At 41.6% G+C, this 23,333-nt stretch overlaps 1 long non-coding RNA gene across 1 annotated transcript in view; it reads left to right on the top strand.

The window, feature by feature from the left end:
* The first annotated feature begins 18,515 nt into the window (after positions 1–18,515).
* Positions 18,516–23,333, top strand: part of LOC118763224 — an 8,326-nt gene continuing 3,508 nt past the window's right edge. Inside the window, exon 1 of the long non-coding RNA XR_004998974.1 lies at positions 18,516–18,736. This is a non-coding gene — a long non-coding RNA (uncharacterized LOC118763224). The remainder of the gene's footprint in view (positions 18,737–23,333) is intronic.

Raw genomic sequence — 23,333 nt, 5'->3', positions numbered from 1 at the left:
CAGCCTAGGTCTCTGCTTGATCCAGTTACCATATCCGGTAAGGACGTTAACTCTGGAAGGTAGAACTGGACGTGCGGTGACCACACCTGCTCTCCATCCAGGTAAAGCCAGAGGTGCCTCAACCTTAACGCGAGTTTTCGGATCCTCAGCCAAGGCTTCCCTAGCCCACCCTTTAGCGGTTTTTGGTAGCAGACAGAGCGCTTCACAAGTGGCTTTCCTCATTTCCACAAAAAGCGGAAAAAGATTCTCTCCAACTTGTTCAGCCAAAAATCGGGGCAAGGAACCACGGTCAGACGGTAGGTGATAACCGACGCTATAAACATCTGCACCACCTCCGCCTTTCCCAGGAAGGACAACGCCCGCCCAGACCAGGTCTGGGTTAGAGCAGTCACCTTGCTGGCCACCTAACTCCAATTTTTCTCTATCTGGAGGTCTGGCCCGAACCAGACTCCGAGCTGTTTAACAGGACCTTCCGTCCAACTCCCCACGACGTTATTGGACGGTATCGGCTTGCCCCTCCAAGTGCCAAGTTGCAAACCGACCGACTTGTCTTTGATAACCTTTGCTCCTGCCATCGCCTCGTAACTTTTGACAGCCTCTTCCACTGGAAGCTGGCTCTCATCCGCCATGGTGATGGAGATGTCATCCGCATATGATGACACACCATAGAGAACGCGGTGCGCCTCCTAGTGTCTCCAACATCCGCAAGAATGGTTCGAGAGCCAACACATATAAAAGCGGAGACAGGGGACACCCCTTACGCACTGAGCGCTCGATTCTGAATGGCTTCGAAAGGAAACCATTCACTTTTACGACGGACTCGATGTCGCTGTACAACGCAGCAATCCAATCGCGGAAGGTCGGGCCCAGGCCAGCCTTCTCGAGGACCGCCGCCAAGTACCGATGGTCGACCCTATCGAATGCCTTAGACTGGTCTAATTGTATCAGTGCCCCCCCCCCGCGCCAGAAAGCTTCCCCACCCTCTCTAAAGAGTACCGTACAAGGTGGAGATTGTCGTGGATCGTCCTGCCCGGGATAGCACACGTTTGCGCTTCCCCTACAAGTCTGTCTATAACCCGCGCCAACCTTTTCGCTAGCACCTTGGCCAAAATCTTTAATTCTGTGTTCAGCAGAGTTATGGGCTTGAAATTCCCTAATTTATCCCCCTTGCTCGGGTCCTTCCTAATCAACGTCACCACCCCACAGCTCGCAGACTTAGGAATTCTCCCATTCTGCTGCCAATTGGCGTAGACGCTGGCCAGCAGGTGTCCGAACAAGTCTGGCATACTTTTGTAAAATTCATAAGGCAGAGCCCCGGCGACTTCTCCCCGGGGCATTCGCCCAGTACCTCGATCACTTCCTCGGCTGTAATTGTCCCTTCACAGCACTCCGCCTCCCGTGCCGAGAGACGCGAGCCACCAGACAGGAAGTCCCTAAGGGCCTCACCATGATCAAGCACCCCGCCCTGTGAAGCACCTCACACATCTCGTCTTGTCCGTCGACCGAACACCCATTGTCATCAACGAGAGACCTAATTGTGACATCGTTGTCACGCTGGGTTTGTACTGTACGGGCCCATCCGGCAACATTAATTCCCTCACGGCCCAATGCGTGCACTTTAGCCCAAATTCTGCACCCCTTATGTTTGGCTTTGAGGTGACGGTCCAAGGCTGTTGTCGCTGCCAAGACATGTGATGCAGAATCCAATCTCATCGCCTCTTCTAGGTCCTTAAATAGCTGCCCTTCTATTCTGGCCGTCGAGGAAACAAGCTTGCTTACATTTCGAGCTCAGACCACGCACATTCAGACACCCAAGATTAAGTGTAGCCAAAACAAGGAAAAAAATACAAGGGTTCTACTTACCCCTCACTAGTGATGTTAGGGCTGACCTCACAACACATGAGGCAGCACTTTACTCCGCCTCCGCCTCGCCCTTCTTCAAATATCCTGGAAAGTCCAGGATACTCCTGATGGTCTTTGGACGCCTGACCTTCAGTTGCCTGTAAAGGCCTTCCCATATCCAGGCACATCTTTATCTTAAGTCCTTGTGCTGTTCAAACAGCGTGGTGGGGTTGTGGTCTATTACAATGTCCTCAATGTATTTGTCTCTGGTGTCGTATTTTACCAGGATTTTCTGTTCGTACTCTTTCGTGTTTTCCTTTTTTTCTTTGTGGGACAAGGGGACGGGTTCGTTTCTTTTGTTTTTATGGTGTGGTGCTTCCTTTTTCGTTTTTTTTTTGCTGTGAACTCCCCCTCAACCACCTCCATGGTGTCGTCCGGGGGAGTTACATGTTCTGGTGCCACTTTAGAGGGGGTGAGTGTTTTTGACGTTGTCGGGACTGGTGTAAGCATGGTCTGGGGGTTTGGGTGTCGTGTTTGGGGGCGGGCACCACAGATAGAGGAGTGGGAATTTTTGTTTCTGTGGGGGCATATTGTAATTAAAGACAAAATATATTCTCTATAGAGAAATGGTCAAATCTATCGAGGAATAAAAACTACAGAAACTAACGACGATGATATAACTGAGTGAAGAACTTGAAAGAGTATCATGAATTTAGAAATAAGTAATTCTCTCAGAAAGACAAAGGAGGAAATATAATGGATTTACTTTTACTTTGGACAAATATTGAAAGAATTTCGGTCAGCTTTATTTGTAAGAATTGTTTGGTGTCTGAAAATATGAAGCCCACAAAAATTAAAAACGTTTTGATTCAAGACATTCCTTTATAATAATAAGACTATAGAATTGTCTTGAAAGGCTATCAGTACACAGAAGCAATCTCTTGAGCAAGTTATTCACTCAATAGACAGAGTTAAATACTTAAGGACATCTTTTGAAGCTGCTTATTTAATTGCAAGAGATAAAAGAAACCCCAAATACGAAGAACTTGCATTAGCAGCAGCAATGAAAACATCAGGAATTATACATTGAAATAACATGCATATGAATCAAAGTTAGTCTGTCAAATGATCATGTTAGTATTTGTATTTCAGAAATTAATAATGATTAATTGGAATAAATTATGCGAAGGTTTTTAAACAACGTCTCTAAACATGCAATTCAATTAGATAAAGCAACTAAAATTACAAACTATAGTAATATAGAATAGGGTCCAGGAAGATTGGTTCGTTAGATGGAGACTTTGTAGATAAAAGTAGACGATCGTTTCTGAGAAGTAGGCCTTGAATGGTATACATGTAATGTAGTATGTAATAAAGATGCAACAGCTATGATAAGGAGGGAAACTGGGGTTCAAGTTAAATTTTTAAAATAAAAATCCTATTTCTGTCACTTACTGCAATCTTCACTGAGAGGTGTTTGTTTCTCAGAAAATATTTCCAGATACTTTTGCAATATTACAAGAAGCGGTTAAAATTATTAACGTTATAAAAATTCTTGTTTTCAATAGTTTCCTCTTCTGTGAGAAAATGGCATCCAATTTCAGCAAAGTTTTATGAAGAACAGAAGTGTGATGGATCTGAAATGGAGAAGCTTTGAAACAATTGTTAGAACTTTAAGAAAATGAAGACATAATATTCATGCTGGGATTAAATTCAGAGTTGTTTCACAATGAAGATTCGTTATACAAATTATTCTATTTGTCAGACATTTTTGGACAACTTAATAAACGTAATATGTCTGTACAAAAGGGAAAAACACTGAAATTTCTTATTTAAATAAAAGATTCAAGCTTTCATTTAAGAAAAATGAAACACATGGTTGATCGTAAAGACAGATGCCACTTTCTCGCAGCTGAATTTCGTCGAGATACCTGTGCATCTGTCTCAATCTTCCACCACCGACCAGATATTTCTGCCATCGACCTACATGCTGTTAACAATGGGAACCGGCTTCTTACACACTTTAAGCTGTTGATGCTTCAAGGAGTCGAGGCTTAGGGTGCATGTCAGCTGCAGATGGACAACTACCTTCTTTGACATTGTCGGTCTTAGGTCAGGTGAGGATGATTCTGATGGTTGTGTAGGGCTGCAACATAACACTAAGAGAGAAAGAGAAAGCGAGACAGAGAGAAAGAAAGAAAGAAAGAAAGAATTAGAGAAAGAGAGAGAGAGAGAGAGTGAAAGAAAGAGAGAAATGTTAGTGAGGAAAAGAGATGACTCAGATGGTGTTTGGATTTGACGGTAATGTCTCACCGACACGCAGAGATGTGGGAGAGGACAGCCGAATAGCTTTCCAACTGGAACAGCGATTTCCAGCAGAAGACCCGTGTTGGGAAGGCAGCCATTCTCACAGAAGTGTGCGACGCACCGGATTTGTTTCCTCATAACTCCCCGCCAAAGGGACATTATTTAATTAAATTTTCTGTAAATACGCTACAGATGGTGATCATTCTGATTATATCGGAATTTGTAGTGAAACAAATTTGTCTGGGGGCGGAAAGAAGAGTTTCGTAAAATTCACGCGAATTGTCTGTGTTTGCTCAGAACTTTAGCAAAAATGGGTTATTTTCAAATGTAATTTTCTAAAAATACCTTTCAGAGTGTGTAAAATGCGATTATATTGGAATTTAATGTGGAAAGAAAAAATAATGAGAACACACACACACACACACACAGAGACACACACTGACGCACATCACAATTTTCTTCGAAATTTCAAGTTTCCTTTTGTCGATATGTGACCTGTTGTACTAGGTATGTGTAATAATCCACCAAATTAATTTTCTCATATTCATTTCCGATATAATTGTAATCGACACACTCTGAAAGGCATTTATAGAAAATTCCATTACAAATTTACTAATTTTCTGAAAGTTATGAAAAAAGCAAGACATCTTCTGTGAATTTTCCCAAACTCCTCACCCCAAAGATATAATCGCAATTTACAGCATCAGAAGCTCAGTTTTAGAAAATATAATTTAAAATCTCCATTTTCTGGAAGCTCTGAGGCAGGAAATTCGGGTGTCAAACATCTGAAGCAATACCGAAAGGCATTTAATATCTTCACACTGAACTCCTTCATAACCGTCGAGATGCGTCAATTTCCGTCGGTTTCCTTTCTCGTAGCTGTTTCCCCGGAACAGCTCCGTCACACATCCATGAGACCGGCCTACGATGAGTAAAAACAGTGTGTCGAGATGTTTCGGTGGTAGAGGCGTCGTCACTATGAGCTGAATTTTTCTCCTTTTGATAGCATTCACTTGTTTCCTGTTCTATTCTCATCACTTCCGGTCTGATCCCTTTCGTTCTTGAAGTTTACTTTCACAAATTTGCAGCTTAAAATAGGACGACAACCAGTGCACGGCTGCACTAAACTGCTCTTTCATTGCATATTCTTGCTCCATTCTCTTTGTAGTACACAGTCAATGGCTTATCTTTGCAGTTATCTGACCAAATGCCAATTAGAAAATAGAAAATATTAGATTGAGGGAAATGTCCATGCGTCGTGTTGAAATAATGATATTTTATGCAAGAATTTATTCAAAAGCAACAATTATTCTTCAAAATAAAGACCAAACACAGCGCACGAACTTTTTCCTCAACTTAATAAATAAATTTTAAAGCAATTAAAAAAATAAGAGGGTTCATTTAGTATGCGAGGTTTGGCTGCTATTTCTAGCAGCTGCATCCACAATAGGTGCCGTGTGGAGATTACGGGGACGAAATTAAGTGGTAAGAATTGCTATATTAAAAAATGTGAAATGAAAACGAATCAGTGATGTGGAGAAATGTTCGATATTTATTGATATTGTTTTATAAACACTTCGATCTATTATTTACATTAAATCATATTTGGAAATCTTCCAATTCTGCGCAGTAAAACAGATTTTAACACAAAAGAAAATAATACAATTTAAAGTAAAAAGGGATCGAATAAGAGTTATTGTTCTTACCCTTTTAACGTTGACACCTCCCACTACGTTGTAAGGTGTAGAATGACTCCGCCCATTTTGCTTTCTTTATTAACTCATACCCTTCCCCTAATACTATATATATATCGTTCAAATCGCGTTCTCTCTCTCTCTCTCGCTCTCATTCTTTGTTACTCTTCTGTCTCTTTCTTATCCTCTCTCTCCTTCTCTCCTCTCTGTCTCTCTCCGTCTCCCACCGCTCCCACCCACTCATTAATTATTCTCCCCTCCCTTGCTTAAACAAACAAACCCATTTCTCTTTACCTTACGAAACAAAGCATTTGTTCATCAATCACTCTCTCTCTCCTCTCATAGTTTCATATGTTCTCTCTCTCCTCCTCTTCCTCCCTTGGCCCCTTCTCCCTCCATTTACTTATATAATTTCTCTATTATACCAAATCCGCCTGTCCTTTATCTTTCTCATGCACTCTCTGTCTCTCTTTCTGCTCTCTCTCTCATGATCTCTCATCTCCTTCATGCTCTCTCTCTTTCAGATCTCTCGCTCTCTTTCTCATACTCTCTCTCTCTCTGGTTGCTACACAACATATTATTCTACTTTTCTCTCTTTGTCTCCTCCCTCTCTCTCTCCTCAGCACCTCATTATATATTCATATTAAACCACCTTCTCGACCAATTAACCCCCTCGCCCCTCTTACTGTATCGTTCGCCTCATCCTTTCCCTCAGTTCTGAAAATATATATCAATCTCTCTCTTCATCTCTCTTCTCTCTCTCTCTCTCACCTCACACTCTCCACGCACACTATCCCTTTCTTTCTCTGCACTCTCGCACCTTAACATATCCCTCATCCCTCCCTTACCGAGGTTTTCTTTCTCTTTTTTTTCTCAGCACCTCATTCATTAAATATATTCCCTCCCATATCCCTCCCCTAGGGTTCTCTCTCTCTCACTCTTTCTTTCTTCCTTTCTCTCTCTCTCTATCTCTCTCTCGCACCTCTTATATCTTACTCTTTCCTTCTTCCTCTCTTTTTATTTCTAAGAACGTTACTTTCTTACAAATAAATTATATTTCAAGATTTACCTAAAATTTCTCTCTCGCTAATTATTTTACTAGAAGCTAATTATTTAATTTGATTAATTACATAATTACTGTGTAGTTCATAACTGAGGAAATTAAATAGCCAAGACATTGACGGACAATTTAAGACCATTTATTCAAGAATAGTCCTACACATGGTTTTTGACATTCTGCTAGAAATAACCGCCCAGTACACTCAAAGTTGCTTTGTTTTTCATACAAAACTGAAAGACAATTTATAAGCATTCATAACCAACTTTTCCCGAATCTGGTCAGACTTCTTCCTAGAATGAGAAAACAAGTGAAGAAGCGTGTATAAAACGTATTGTTAGTTAGGCATCTTGCTAGAAATCACAGCTCATCACACTATTCTTTATATTGTAATCATGAAGGGCACTCTAAGAAGCTTCTGGAGAAATATAGTCCAATTGGGGATCTAATGTGATACTAGATATAACAGCCAATTATGTTTAAGTTTGGTTTTGACTTTTATATAAAAATGAAGGACACTTAGAAAATCTCCCCCTCCTTAGTCTGTATTAATACAACATCCTTCCCCTATTCCCTTCTCTAATATATGATAGACTCCCTCTCTTATCACACACATCATTCCCTCTCCTTCTCTACTCCTCTCTCCCCCCCCTCTGTCACTTATTTATGTTATTGTTTAACCCCGCCTCCATCATCCCTTGTTTTCTCTCAACTCTTACTCTCCTACACTCACAAAGCATATATCTCATACATCATCTCTGTTTCCTTCCCCCTCTCTCACTTTTTGTCTCTCTCCCTCCCTCTTTACCACCTTATATCTCATACTATCCCTCTACCTCTTTAGTTTTCCGCCCCACGTCACAATCTCCCTCTTTTTCTAAACCTATGTATCATTCTCTCTCTCTTTTCTCACTTCATCATATAATATTCTATTACTACACCCCTCCTACTTTCTCTCTTACCTCATACTTCTCCTTTTATGTTAAGTTTCTACTCCCTTCTACCTCCCTCTATTTCTCTCTGTCTGTCTTTTCCTCTCTTTACTATCTTGCTTTCTCTATCTCAGTCTCTCTCTTTCACCTTGTCCATTCGTATGTCTGTCTGTCTCTTTGTCTTTGCCTGTCTTTGTTTCTCTTTCTCTTTTCTCTCTCTCTCTCTCTCTCTCTCTCATACCTCATTATATATTAACGCTCCGCCTTTTTCCTCTTTATCTCTCAACTCATAATCCTCCTCTCTTAACATTTATTCTTCTAATTCTCTCTTTCTCCCACCCTCTCTTTTTTTTTTACCTTTCTCTCTCTCTCTCTCGCTTTCCTCCCTCTCCTTATCCTTTTTTACAGAATCACGTCGCCTTTCCTGTATTTCTCTTTCATTCTCTCTCTCTTTCTTTCTTTCTCATTCTTTCTTTCCTTCCTTCTTTTGTTCCTTTCCTTTCTCCCTTCTTTCGTTTCTTTCATTCTTTCCTTATTTCCTTCCTTCTTTTTCTTTATTGTTTTCGTTCCTCTTTACCTTCCTTCCTCCCTTCTTTCACCCTTTTTCTCTCACTCTTTCTTTCCTTCTTCATCTCTTTCTTTCCTTCTTCCTCTCTTTCTTTCCTTCTTCCTCTCTTTCTTTCCTTCTTCCTCTTTTTCTTTCCTTCTTCCTCTCTTTCTTTCCTTCTTCCTCTCTTTCTTTCCTTCTTCCCCCCTTTCTTTCTTTTCTTCTTCCTTCCTTCCTTCTTTCTTTTCTTCATTCTTTCTGGTGCTTTGTTTCTTTTTTCCTTTCTTTTCTATATTCTCTCTTTGCCGCTCTCTCCCGCTCGTATCTCTTTCATTTCTTTCTTTCATCTTTCTTACTATATTTCTCTCTCTCCCGCTCTCATCTCATCGTTTATTACAAAATCACTTCGCTTTCCTTCTTTCTTTCTTTCTTGCTTTCTTTGTTTCTTGTTCCTTCCTTCCTTCCTTCTTTACTTCCTACTGACTATATTTTATTCTTTCTTTATTTATATCCTTTTTCCTTCAATTCTTTCTTATTTTCTTCTGTCCTGCTTTCCTTCCTGTTTTCTTTCTTTCTTCCTTCCTTCCTAATTTCCTTCCTTCTCCCTTTCTTTCCTTCTTTCTTTTTGTCTTTCTTTCCCAACTTTTTCCACTGAAACAAATAAACGATAAGAAATAGGGGTTAATATAAAGATCTTCACCGATTAACAAAAACAAAAATTCCAAACCTGCTGGGGTTTAACAACTGCGTAGAAACGAATATGACAAAATAAAATTGCGTAAACACACCTTGCGGGAGTGGGGAGAGGACTTTTAGAAAATTCACAAGATCCGATTTTTCCGTCATAACTTCCGGTAAAATGGATATTTATTGATTGTTGTATTTTTTCCCGGAATCGCATGTTTTCCGTTACCGAGGATCCAAGAAAATAATACAATTTAAAGTAAAAAGGGATGCAATAAGAGTTCTTACCCTTTCTACGTTGACACCTCCCACTACCTTGTAAAATGTAGAATGACTCCGCCCATTTTGCTTTCTTTATTAACTCATACCCTCCCCCTAATACTAAATTTTTTTTTTTTTTTGTACAAACGCGTTCTCTCTCTCTCTGATTCTTTGTTACTCTGTCTCTTTCTCTTCTCTCTCCGTCTCCCATCTCATTAATTATTCTCCCCCTCCCTTGCTTAAACCCATTTCTCTTTACCTTATGAAACACAAAGAACTCTCTCTCATAGTTTCTCTCTCTCTTCCTACCTCCCTTACTATATATATATTGCTATACCAATCCGCCTGTTTATCCTTCTCAAGCTCTCTCTTTCTCTCTCTCTCATACTCTCTCTCTCTCTCTCATAGTTTCTCTCTCTCTTCCTACCTCCCTTACTATATATATATTGCTATACCAATCCGCCTGTCTTATCTTTCTCATGCTCTCTCATTCTCTCTCTCTCATACACTCTCTCTCCCTCTTATCTATGTTTCTGTCTTCCTCCTTCCCTTACTATATATATATTGCTATACCAATCCACCTGTCACATCTTTCTCATGTTCTCTCATACTCTCTCTCTCTCTCACGCTCTCTCTCTTTCTCATACTCTTTCTCTCTGTCGCCTACACAACATATTATTCTACTTTGTCTCCTCTCTCTCAGCACCTCATTATATATTCATATTAACCACCCCGCCCCTCTTACTGTATCTCTCGCCTCATCCTTTCCCTCAGTTACTGAAAATATAAATAAATCTCTCTCTTCTCTCTCTCTCTCTCTCTCTCTCTCTCACACACACACACACACACGCACTATCCCTTTCTTTCTCTGCACTCTCGCACATTAACATATCCCTCCCTTTACCTAGGTTTTCTTTCTTCATTTTTCTCAGCACCTCATTCATTAATATATCCCTCCCCATCCCTAGGGTTTCTCTCTCTCACTCTTTCTTTCTTCCTTTCTCTCTCTCTCTATCTCTCGCACCTCCTTATATCTTACTCTTTCCTTCTTCCTCTCTTTTTATTTCTAAGAAACGTTACTTTCTTACAAATAAATTATATTTTCAGATTTACCTTAAAATTTCTCTCTCGCTAATCATTTTACCAGAAGCTAATTATTTAACTAATGATTAATTACATAATTACTGTGTAGTTCATAACTGAGGAAATTAAATAGCCAAGACATTGACGGACAATTTAAGACGCATTTATTCAAAGAATAGTCCTACACATGGTTTGACATCATGCTAGAAATAACCGCCCAGTACACTTAAAGTTGCTTTGTTTTTCATACAAAACTGAAAGATAATTTAAGAAGCATTCATAAAATTTTTCCCGAATCTGGTCAGACTTCTTCCTAGAATGAGAAAACAAGTGAAGAAGCGTGTATAAAACGTATTGTTAGTTAGGCATTTTGCTAGAAATCACAGCTCATCACACTATTCTTTATATTGTAATCATGAAGGGCACTCTAAGAAGCTTCTGGAGAAATATAGTCCAATTGGGGATCTAATGTGATACTAGATATAACAGCCAAGTATGTTTAAGTTTGGTTTTGACTTTTATATAAAAATGAAGGACACTTAGAAAATCTCCCCCTCCTTAATCTGTATTAATACAACATCCTTCCCCTATTCTTACTCTCCTACCCTCACAAAGCATATATCTCATACATCATCTCTGTTTCCTTCCCCCTCTCTCACTTTTTGTCTCTCTCCCTCCCTCTTTACCACCTTATATCTCATACTATCCCTCTACCTCTTTAGTTTTCCGCCCCACGTCACAATCTCCTTCTTTTTCTAAACCTATGTATCATTCTCTCTCTCTTTTCCTCCTAATGTGTGTGGGCAGACCGGTTTTTATCGGGACCTGGAGCACTTTCTAGTGACGTCTAAAACGTTAGTCTTGGTAGGAGACTTCAACACTATTCTCGATGCGCGGGTTGATAGTGTAGGCTCGAACGATAGAAAAGGGAATCCTTGCTTCAAGGTTCTACTAGCGAGTTTTAATCTAGTAGACCGTTTTCGACTGGATGAGCCGAACGTTCTACAGTGGACGTGGAGTAACAACGACGGCTCACGCAGATCGTATATAGATAGGGTATTTTTTAAGGAACGAGATAGGAATAGCGTTAGCTGTCCACAATTTTCTGTTGTGCCTTACACGGATCACAAACTTGTGACGTGTGAGGTACAGGTAGATAAATGCCATAGACAGGGTCCCGGATACTGGAAAATGAACAAGTCTATTTGACTTGTGAAGCTTTCCGTACCCGGATTAAGGAATTAGTCCAGAGGGCATTATGTGGCACCATCATTAATAATAGATGGTGGCTCGCCCTCAAAAGAGCCATCCGTTTGGAGTCCATTAGATTTAGCAAACAGCTAAGTTTAGATAGGACTAGAATAGAGGGCGAATTAGTGAAGAACTTAGACGAGGCAATGGAATCTGGCTGTACATCTGGAGTGTTGGCAGCGAGAACGGTCTTGTACCGTCACCTCAACGCCAAGCATGAGGGGTGTAGAGTCAGAGCTAAGTTACGTGCCGGGAAACGAGAAGGTATTAACGTTGCCGGATGGGCCCGTCGTGAGCAGAGTCAGAAGGGCAAAAAGTCCTGTATTAAGTCTTTAACTGACGAGCAGGGTCGCAAGATCTATGGACAGGAGGAGATGCAGAAGGTCCTTCACCAGCATTTCGCCCGGTTATTTGGGGATGGCGGTCCGCTCGAGCGAGGGGATGCCTTAAAGGACTTCCTAGCCGGTGGGCCGCGGCTCTCGACACGTGAGGCGGAATGCTGAGAAGGATCGATCTCTCCCACGGAGGTAAGAGAGGTTATGGCCGGTTGCGCCGGGGAAAATAACTCTTCTTAGTGTAGAGTTTAAGATTTTGGCCAAGGTGTTAGCAAAAAGGTTGACGGCTGTCGAGGAGAAACTTGTCGGGAAGGCACAGACATGTGCAATCTCAGGCAGGTCGATCCAGGACAATCTTCACCTTCTCCGCTACACTATAGACAGGGTCGGGAAATTAGCCGGCAAAGGAGGGGCATTGGTCCATTTAGACCAAAGTAAAGCGTTCGATAGGGTAGACCATCGATACTTGGCGGCGGTCCTCGTGGCGGCTGTGCTGGGCCTTGGCTTTTGCGGGTGGATCTCAGCTATGTACAGCGGCATCAAGTCCACAGTCCAGATAAACGGTTACCTAACGGAGCCGTTTTCGATCAAGCGTTCAGTTCGTCAAGGGTGTCCCTTGTCCCCGCTCCTGTATGTTTTGGCTCTTGAGCCTTTGCTGCGGAAGTTGGGAGGCAACCCTAATGAAATCGGATGCGGTAAGTCTGTTTCTACCTATGCGGATGACGTCACTCTCATCGTGTCCAACGAAGCACAGCTACCTCGTGTAGAAGGTGCTCTCCGAAGATACGAAGCGGTGGCAGGGGCAAAAGTTAACAAGGACAAGTCCACCGGTTTGCGCCTCGGCACCTGGAGGAACAAGCCGATATCGTCCAGTGTTGTTGGGCACTGGACAGATGGTCCTGTTAAATTGCTCGGAGTTTGGTTTGGTCCAGACTCTCAGACGGAGAAGAATTGGAGCGAGGTAGCGAACAAGGTAGAAGCTATAGTACGGAAGTGGTCCGGAAGGCATCTTTCCTTGAAAGGGAGGGCGGAGGTGGTACAGATGCTTATATCCTCTGTCATCACCTACCGCCTGACCGTCGTGCCTTGCCTCGATTCGTGGTTAAGCAAGTTGGAATGACTCCTGTTCCGCTTTTTGTGGAGGGGAGGAAAGCCACTTGTGAGACGCTCCGTGTGTTGCCAGGAACCGCTAAAGGGTGGGCTGGGGATGCCTTGGCTGATGATGCGCAAGCATGCGTTGAGGCTGAGACATCTCTGGTGTCACCTGGAGGGTGATAAGGTGTGGAGTCCGCTGGCAGAGGAATTCTTCCCGCGACCGGCCTCTATGGAGAGATTTAAACCCGGTTTCATTAAAAGACGTAACCTGACTTTATGGCAGGAGTGCCGACAGGCACTCTGGCTGATCCACAAGGTGGGCAAGACCGGCAGCGGGAATACCACCTCGGTGTTCTATAGAGGGCTGGTAGAGGCAAAAAATGACGACGTCCTAGGAGGGGCTCTCGGGTTCGATGAGAATCAACTTTCCAACCTGTTTAAGAAGACTTTCAGGCCGGGGTATTTGGACAATTACCAAAAATCGCTGACCTGGCAGTGCTATAGTAATGCATTACCCATTCGCGATAAGTTATCCAGGCACGGAATGTCAGTGCCACCGACGTGTCCAAGATGAGGGTTGGACGATGAAACCGTTCAACACGCCTTTGTACAATGTCGGGAGCTGTCAAGCTTGATAAGTTACGTTGAACACGTGTTGTCGCATCTGGGACGAGTACAGCTGTCGGCTGGATCTATGATAAAGATGATACCGTCAACTGGACTCTCAAAGGAAGGTAAGGCTTGTTTTTACTGTACGGTGGCAGTACTGAAAGAGTGTGTGTGGAGAACCAGAATGGAAGGTTTAGTGACAGGGTCCTTTGTCTCTGGTCTCGGTTTGTTGAAATACTTCAGATATCATCTGAAGAGCAAGACGGGGTTGGAGAAGAGGAGCCTGCCACAGAAAGAGTATGTGAAACGTTGGAAGGATGTGATGAGAAAGGTGGGTGTTAGTAACCCAGCTTAATCATCGAAGAAAGGAAAAATTAGTTGCTTGGCCTTATAGGCTGCCGGGTTCAAAATTCGAAATCGGCACTTCCCATTCCTTTTCATTTTACATATGTTATAATTTCTAATGTCTTTTAAAACAAAAAAAATTAAATAAACGCACTAAAGTTCTCGTTATAAAGGCAAAAGTAAGCCAAGTTTTCGTTTAAAGGCAAAAGTAAGACAAGTTTTCGTTCGTGTTACATTATAATTAAATTAAAATTTTTTTTTAAAACTCTCATAACATTCTTTGTAATTGTTTGTCCTGTGATGTCCAATTCTATATAAATTCGCATGATCTTAATAAAGATTTCATATTCAGCTAGCAGGCCTCTGCTACTCTAGATCGATGATGGGCAAAGACCCTGAAACATGCGTGTCTCTAGATGCAGGCCTAGCTGTTGGGGGTAGTTGTCTCCCCTTCGTAAATATATAAGGACACAGGAAATGTGTCGAGGTCGACAGGAAGCGTCGGTGTTTCATAGGGCTAAACAGCGGTGGTGTAGTTCCCTTACTGTTACTTTAAGTTGACAGTATACAACCACACTCCTCCCTCTCTCTCTCTCTATATATATATATGGTGCAATGATGGTGTAATTTGATTGTTCATTTTGAATCGATAGAAGGTGTTTTTTTCTAATATTTCATGTATAAGCATGTATATATAGTGACATTGAAGGACACATCTTTCGATTTACAATCTGATATAGTAGAACATTTAGTATATGTCTGTATATGTATATATATATGTGTGTATGTGTATATATATGTATTGCATGTTATATACATTATAATATTTTTATAATTTACTTCATCTTTACTTTTTAATTGTCACTTTAATTTTAACTTTCCTATGATATAAAATTTCAAGATGGTGTAATTTAGTTGTTCATTTTGAACCGATAAAAGTTTTTTTTTCAAATATTTCATGTATAAGCGTGTATATGTATATAGTGGTATAAATATCAACACAATTTTTCCCCTTCCTCCCTTATTTTTCTTTTTCTTTTTTTGTCTCTCTCCCCTTCTCCAAACACACAGACACACGCACACACACACGCACACACACACACAAACACACACGGACACACACAGACACACACATACAGACACACACACAGACACACACACACACATCCACAAAACGATCATAAAAAGTGGAAAGAATTCTTAAACCCCAAAAAGCATTTGACCATTCTCACAATGATAAAAGGAAATATAATTTATGGCCTACCTCCCCGCCACCACACACTCAGTGACACTGTGAAGTGGTCAAAGCTGAAATTCTTAGAACACCCTTGGAGTCAATATTATGGCCTACCTCCCCGCCACCACACACTCAGTGACACTGTGAAGTGGTCAAAGCTGAAATTCTTAGAGCCCCCTTGGAGTCAATATTCTGCCCAGCAGACCAAAAGAATTCTTTCCTTCTTCTTCTCTCTCCCTTCCCCTCTTTCTCTTTAGCACTCACCTCAGATACAAACACACACACACACACATACACATACACATACACACATGTTCTCTCTCTCACTTTCTCCTCATCCACCTCACCCTCTTGTACTGTCTTATATTCCTCCCCCACCACTACGAAACTCTATAAAATGATTAAAATTCCCCACAAAGGAACTTATTTTGATTTGAAAATCCCACTAGAATGGGAGAAAGCGCTAATGATCTAAGTGATATGATATATATATAAAAAATGTAATGTATAAATAAATATCTGTAAATATAAACCATCCGATCTTCTGATTACCTCATTTCTTCTAATATAATATATATATATATATATATATATATATATATATATATATATATATTATATATATATATATTATATATATATCATACATACATACATACATACATACATACATACATACATATATACATAATAACATACATACATACATACATACATACATATATATATATATATATATATATATATATATATATATATATATATATATACACATGCATACATATATATGTATATTTAAATATATATATATTCATTCTTTTATTTGTTTCAGTCATTTGATTGCAGCCATGCTGGAGCACCGCCCATAATCGAACAAATCGAGCTCAGGACGTATTCTTTGTAAGTCTAGTACTTATTATATCAGTCTCTTTGGCAGAACCACTAAGTTACGGGGACGTAAACACACCAACATCGATTGCCAAGCAATTGCTGGGGGACAAACATCGACACACAAACACACACACATACATACATACATACAAATATATATATATATATATATATATACACGACGGGCTTCTTTCAGTTTCAGTGTACCAAATCCACTCACAAGGCTTTGGTCGGCTCGAGGCTATAGTACAAGACACTTGCCCAAGGTGCCACGCTGTGGGACTGAATCCGGACCTATGTTGTTGGTAAGCAGGCTACTTACAACAGAGGCACTCCTGCGCCTACATATGTATATATATATATACACACATGTAACTACTGTACATATATATATATATATAATATATATATATATATATATATATATATATATATGGTTATCGCCGTACTAATATGGCAATCTTATAAAAATAAGAAAAAAGCTGTCCGCTTATTAGCTCCATGAGGCCATCGCCTTAAGTTAGCTATTCGATACACAAACTGTATCCATATAACCTTCGAACAAGGGAGGTCAGTCGCTCCACACTCCTTGACCGACAGCTACAGTTTGTGTATCGAATAGCTAACTTAAGGCGATGGCCTCCTGGAGCTAATAAGCGGACAATTGTTTTCTTATGTTTATAAGAATGCCATATTAGTATGGCGATAACTATTAATTTCCAGGAACGCTGCCGTAATCTCTTTTAGAGAGACTTAGTAATTTTAATATTTCTATTATTGAAAACAAGTGGATGTATTCCACAGAAACTAGGTAAATAAAACCTTCGAACAGAGATAGTCAGAAGCGACACCTACTGATTTTTCCTTGGATTACGTCGGATTATTTTACGCTGTAAGCTGTTATGTTAGTTCGTTCTGTTCTGGATTTACACGTACAGTTTTTGGATTATTAACTTGTGGAACAAAGTAATTTTCGCCCTTCGGGGTAGAAAATTTCTTTTTATATATGAACTATTAACTCAGTGTGGAATTAACTTTTATCTTGTCTCTTGTGACAAGTCACTTGCATTTTAATATGGATCTTGACTTAACGTCAAATTCTGATTTTCCCGAGATGGGAGAAGTTATAAATAATGGAAAGCAAAAGGATACAAAGGAGAAACAAAGTTTTTCGGAAGCCGTTGGAGGCAATGTTATAGAACTGGAAGTAGCAATGGGGGATCTCTTCAAGTTCAGAAAGTTCATACAAAGGAATGGAGAAGAAACGAGAATAATACCGCCCCCTGACACCTTACAAGCAATCCGTGAGAAGACGGTAATTTATAAGGTATATAATATTAAGGAAAAAAAGATTGCAGATGTAAAAAATGAATTGGTAGAACGGTGCATGGCACCAATTTGGAACAAGGTTCGCTATGTTGGCCGAGGAGTGAGAAGCGCTGCTATTGAAGCGCATTTCGAGTCGGCTAGCATAGCGAAGGAAATTTCAACTCAAACGTTGAAGAGTGCAGACATCCTGTTGCTGCCCACGTACTTAGGGCGCAGAACAGCTAAGGTAACAATAGAGGATATACCAACAGGTTACGATGTAATGTGGGCAGCAACAGCGGTCGTATTCGACGTAGAAGAGAAATTAAACATTTTAAACATGAGGATGAAAGAGGCAAAATTTTGGAAAGGTCAGCAGCTTGAAATGATCGTTCAAGCTGACAATGCAACGCTGGAGAGTTTGCCAGACAGGGTCTTCGTGGGGGATGGACACACTATGCGGGTATCGGTGGAGGGACGTAGGCCCAGATGTTTCAAATGTGGGCAGAAGGGTCACGTCCGCTCAGAGTGCAAAAAGAAAAAACCCGTTAATGCCCCCATTCAAACCGCTGTGGAGAACAAAGCAGACATCACAGCAACAACAAAAGAGAATACCCGGAAAAAGCAAAATGAAAGTCAAAAGGAGGAAAAGAAAATGAATGGAAAACAAAACGAAAACGAAAACGAGGGGGAAAATAATTTATCAAATGGAAAAGAACTGGAAGTAATGGAATATACGACTGTAACCAACAAAAGGAAGAAATCCAATACCCCGGACTCCCCACCCCAAACAAAAAGAAAAACAAACGCAGAAGAACAACACAAAAAAATTATCCAATCCCACCCCGCTGGCACTACTTTTGTAGGCCAGCATTTCATTAAACCCCAGCCCCCAACTTTAAAAGAATTAAAAAAAACCGATAGGTGCATTGCTTATAACACAAAAAACGAGAGAGTAGTTTGGTACATAAAAGCGAAACCAAACATAAAATGTTTCAAATCATCGGAAAAAAACCCGGATTGGAGGTATGCGAAGGTTGGAGAGGAGGAATGGAAGGAGAGACTCTTCCAACTACACGTGAGGGACAACCTGATTAAAGATGTCACACAAGAGGTGATAGCTGGAAAATTGAATATTAGCCCGGCAGCCACTCCATCCCAGAGCCCGGTGGCAACGCCGGTTAAATGCCCAGCAACAACGGAGAGTGTGGGGGAGGCAGGCAGACAAAAGCTGCCATGCTCCCTCTCACAACCGTAAGTAACAAACTTTCTTCATTCATCGATGATTAAGTTGGGCTGTATAAATGTGCGTGGAATGGGGTCGAAATGGAAACAGGCTTGCTTGCTGGACGACCTCAGGACACACAGAATAGATGTAGCCATTGTCACCGAGTCCAAAATGAGAGGAACCCAAGCGTTCTCGCATCTTCTCAATGGTTACGAGAAATTTATTTCTCCTAGCCGAGGAGGAAGTGCAGGCGTGACAGTCCTTATCAGGAAGAACTTGGACTTACAGGTAAGTACTGTCTTTATGGACCCAGAAGGTAGGCTGGTTGTCCTCGATGTAACTCACGTGAGTAAGCAGTCCTTCAGGTTGGTAGCTGTTTATGCTCCTAATGAGGGTAGGCAGACTGGTTTTTATCGGAACTTGGAGCACTTTTTAGTGACGTCTAAAACGGTAGTATTGGTAGGGGATTTCAACACTATCATCGATGCGCGGATAGATAGTGTGGGCTCGTCTGATAGAAGGGAGAAATTCTTGCCTCAAGGGTCTACTGACGAGCTTTAATCTAGTAGATCGGTTTCGAATGGATGAGCCGAGCATTCCACAGTGGACGTGGAGTAACAATGACGGCTCACGCAGATCGTATATAGATAGGGTATTTGTTAAAGAACGAGATAGGAATAGCATTAGCTGTCCACAATTTTGTATTGTGCCTTACACGGATCACAAATTAGTGACGTGTGAGGTACATGTAGATAAATGCCATAAACAGGGACCCGGATACTGGAAAATGAACAAGTCTATTTTGGCTTGTGAAGCTTTCCGTAACCGGATTATGGAATTAGTCCAGAGGGCATTATGTGGAACCATCATTAATAATAGATGGTGGATCGCCCTCAAAAGAGCCATCCGTTTGGAGTCCACTAGATTTAGCAACCAGCTAAGTTTAGATAGGTCTAGAATAGAGGGCGATTTAGTTAAGAACTTAGACGAGGCAATGGGATCTGGCTGTGCATCTAGAGTGTTAGCAGAGAGAACGATCTTGTACCGTCACCTCAATGCCAAGCATGAAGGATGTAGAGTCAGAGCTAAGCTACGTGCAGTGAAACGAGAAGGTATTAATGATGCCGGATGGGCACGTCATGTGGAGAGTCAGAAGGGCAAAAAGTCCTCTACTAAGTCTTTAACTGACGAACAGGGACGCAAAATCTATGGACAGGAGGAGATACAGAAGGTCTTTCAACAGCATTTCGCTCGGTTGTTTGGGGAGGGCGATCCACTCGAGCGAGGAGAGGACTTACAGAACTTCCTAGCTGGTGGGCCTCGGCTCTTGCCACGCAGAGCGGAACGCTGTGAAGGACCGATTACTCCCGCGGAGGTAAGAGGGGTTTTGGCTGAATGCGCCCGGGAAAAGTCGCCGGGACTGGATGGTCTGCCCTATGAGTTTTATTGTTGTATGCCGGACTTGTTCGGGGACATACTGGCAAGCGTCTACGCAAACTGGCAACAGAATGGGAGGATTCCCAGTTCTGTGAGCCGGGGAGTTGTGACGCTGATCCAGAAAGACCCGAGCAAGGGGGATAATATTAGTAATTATAGGCCCATAACTCTACTTAATGTAGAGTTAAAGATTTTGGCCAAGGTGTTAGCAGAAAGGTTGAAGGTCGTCATGGAAAAACTTGTGGGAAAGGCACAGACATGTGCAATCCCAGGCAGGTCGATCGAAGATAATCTTCACCTTCTACGCTACACTATAGACAGGGTTGGGCAATTAGCCGGCAAAGTAAAGCATTTGATAGGGTAGATCATCAGTACCTGGCGACGGTTCTCGAAGCGGCTGGGCTAGGCCCTGACTTTCGCGGGTGGATATCAGCTATGTACAGCGGTATCAAGTCCACAGTCCACATAAACGGTTACTTAACGGAACCGTTTTCGATTAAGCGTTCAGTTCGTCAAGGATGTCCCTTGTCCCCTCTCCTGTACGTTTTGGCTCTTGAGCCATTGCTGCGGGAGTTGGAGACGGTGAGATGCAATCCTAATGAAATCGGATGCGGTAAGTCTGTTTCTGCGTATGCGGATGACGTCACCTTCATCGTGTCCAACGAAGCACAACTAACTCGTGTAGAAGGTGCTCTCCGAAGATACGAAGCGGTGGCTGGGGCAAAAGTTAGCAAGGACAAGTCCACCGGTTTGCGCCTCGGCACCTGGAGGAACAAGCCGATATCGTCCAGTGTTGTTGGACACTGGACAGATGGTCCTGTTAAATTGCTTGGAGTTTGGTTTGGTTCAGACTCCCAGACGGAGAAAAATTGGAGCGAGGTAGTGACCAAGGTAGGAGCCATAGTTCGGGAGTGGTCCGGAAGGCATCTTTCCTTGAAAGGGAGGGCGGAGGTGGAACAGGTGTTTATAGCATCTGTAATCACCTATCGCCTGACTGTCGTGCCTTGCCCCGATTTGTGGCTAAGCAAGTTGGATCGACTCCTTTTCCGCTTTTTGTGGAAGGGAGGAAAGCCACTTGTAAGGCGCTCCGTGTGTTGCCAGGAACCACTAAAGGGTGGGCTGGGTATACCTTGGTTAATGATGCGCAGGCATGCGCTGAGACTGAGACATCTCTGGTTTCACCTGGAAGGTGATAAGGTGTGGAGTCCGCTGGCAGATAATTTCTTCCCGCAACCGGACTCTATGGAGAGATTTAAACCCGGTTTCATTAAAAGACGGAATCTGACATTATGGCAGAAAGAGTGCCGACAGGCACTCTGGCTGATCCACAAGATAGGCAAAGCCGGCTGCGGGAATACCACCTCGACATTTTATAGAAGGATGGTAGAGGCAAAAAATGACGACATCCTAAGAGGGGCTCTGGGGTTCGATGAGGATCAACTATCCGACCTGTTTAAGAAGACTTTCAAGCCGGGGTATTTGGACAATTACCAAAAATCCCTGACTTGGCAGTGCTATAGGAATGCTCTACCTGTTCGCGATAAGTTATATAGGCATGGAATGTCAGTGCCACCGACATGTCCAAGATGTAGGTTGGACGATGAAACCGTCCAGCACGCTTTTGTACATTGTCAGGAGCTCTCAGGCTTAATAAGTTACGTAGAACACGTGTTGTCGCATCTGGGACGAGTACAGCTATCGGCTGGTTCTATAATGAAGATGATACCGCCAGCTGGACTCTCAAAGGAAGGTGAGGCTTGTTTTCACTGTACGGTGGCAGTACTGAAAGAGTGTGTGTGGAGAACTAGATTGGAAGGTTTGGTGTCAGGATCCTTTGTCTCTGGATATGGTATGTTAAAATACTTCAGATACCATCTAAAGAGCAAGATGGATTTAGAGAAGAGGAACCTGACACAGAAAAAGTATGTGAATCGATGGAAGGATGTGATAAAAAAGGTGGGTGTGAGTAACCCTGCTTGGTCATCATGAAGGGAGAAAATAGTCTCTGGGCTCTTAGGCTGTCGGGTAAGAATCCTGACTGTGATATACCTAGCTGGCCAAAATCATTTTTAATTTAAAAAAAAAGGAGAAAAGTAAAGTCTAGTATCATAATCAATAATCAACATATCAAACGAACAACGTAAACTTTTTGTAATTATGTTTTGTATTGTAATGTACTATCTCTGTAAGATTTTTATAATCATAATAAAGATTTTAGAAGCGACACCTACTGGGTCTGACTACGCTGCATTGACAAAGGGCAAATACCCTGAAACGCGTCTGTAGCTGTCGGTCAAGTAGTGTGGAGCGACTGACCTCCCTTGTTCGAAGGTTATATGGATACAGTTTGTGTATCGAATAGCTAACTTAAGGCGATGGCCTCATGGAGCTAATAAGCGGACAGCTTTTTTCTTATTTTTATAAGAATGCCATATTAGTATGGCGATAACTATTAATTTCCAGGAACGCTGCCGTAATCTCTTTTAGAGAGACTTAGTAATTTTAATATTTCTATTATATATATATATATATATATAAACTTGTTTATGTGAGCGTGTGTCTTGTACATATATATGTATACATACATACATACATACATACATACACACAACACACATACATATATTTATATATATATATATATATAAACTTGTTTATGTGAGCGTGTGTCTTGTACATATATATGTATACATACATACATACATACATACATACACACAACACACATACATATATTTATATATATATATATAGTTCCGTAAATGTATCTGTGTGCATATTCATATTATTTACATACTTCAATTATATTTATTTTTCATATCATTAATTTTGCTTCCATTTCATATTCTTGTTATTTAAATTAGTTTGTGGAGGCGCAATGGCCCAGTGGTTAGGGCAGCGGACTCGCAGTCGTAGGATCGCGGTTTTGATTCCCAGACCGGGCATTGTGAGTGTTTATTGAGCGAAAACACCTAAAGCTTCACAAGGCTCCTGCAGGGGGTAGTGGTGAACCCTGCTGTACTCTTTCACCACAACTTTCTCTCACTCTTTCTTCCTGTTTCTGTTGTACCTGTATTTCAAAGGGCCAGCCTTGTCACACTCTGTGTCACGCTGAATCTTCTCGAGAACTACGTTAAGGGTACCCGTGTCTGTGGCATGCTCAGCCACTTGCACGTTAATTCCACGTGCA

Source organism: Octopus sinensis, linkage group LG4 (genome assembly GCF_006345805.1).
Source record: "Octopus sinensis linkage group LG4, ASM634580v1, whole genome shotgun sequence".
Lineage (NCBI taxonomy): Eukaryota > Metazoa > Mollusca > Cephalopoda > Octopoda > Octopodidae > Octopus > Octopus sinensis.
This window is presented reverse-complemented; position numbering and strand designations above follow the sequence as displayed.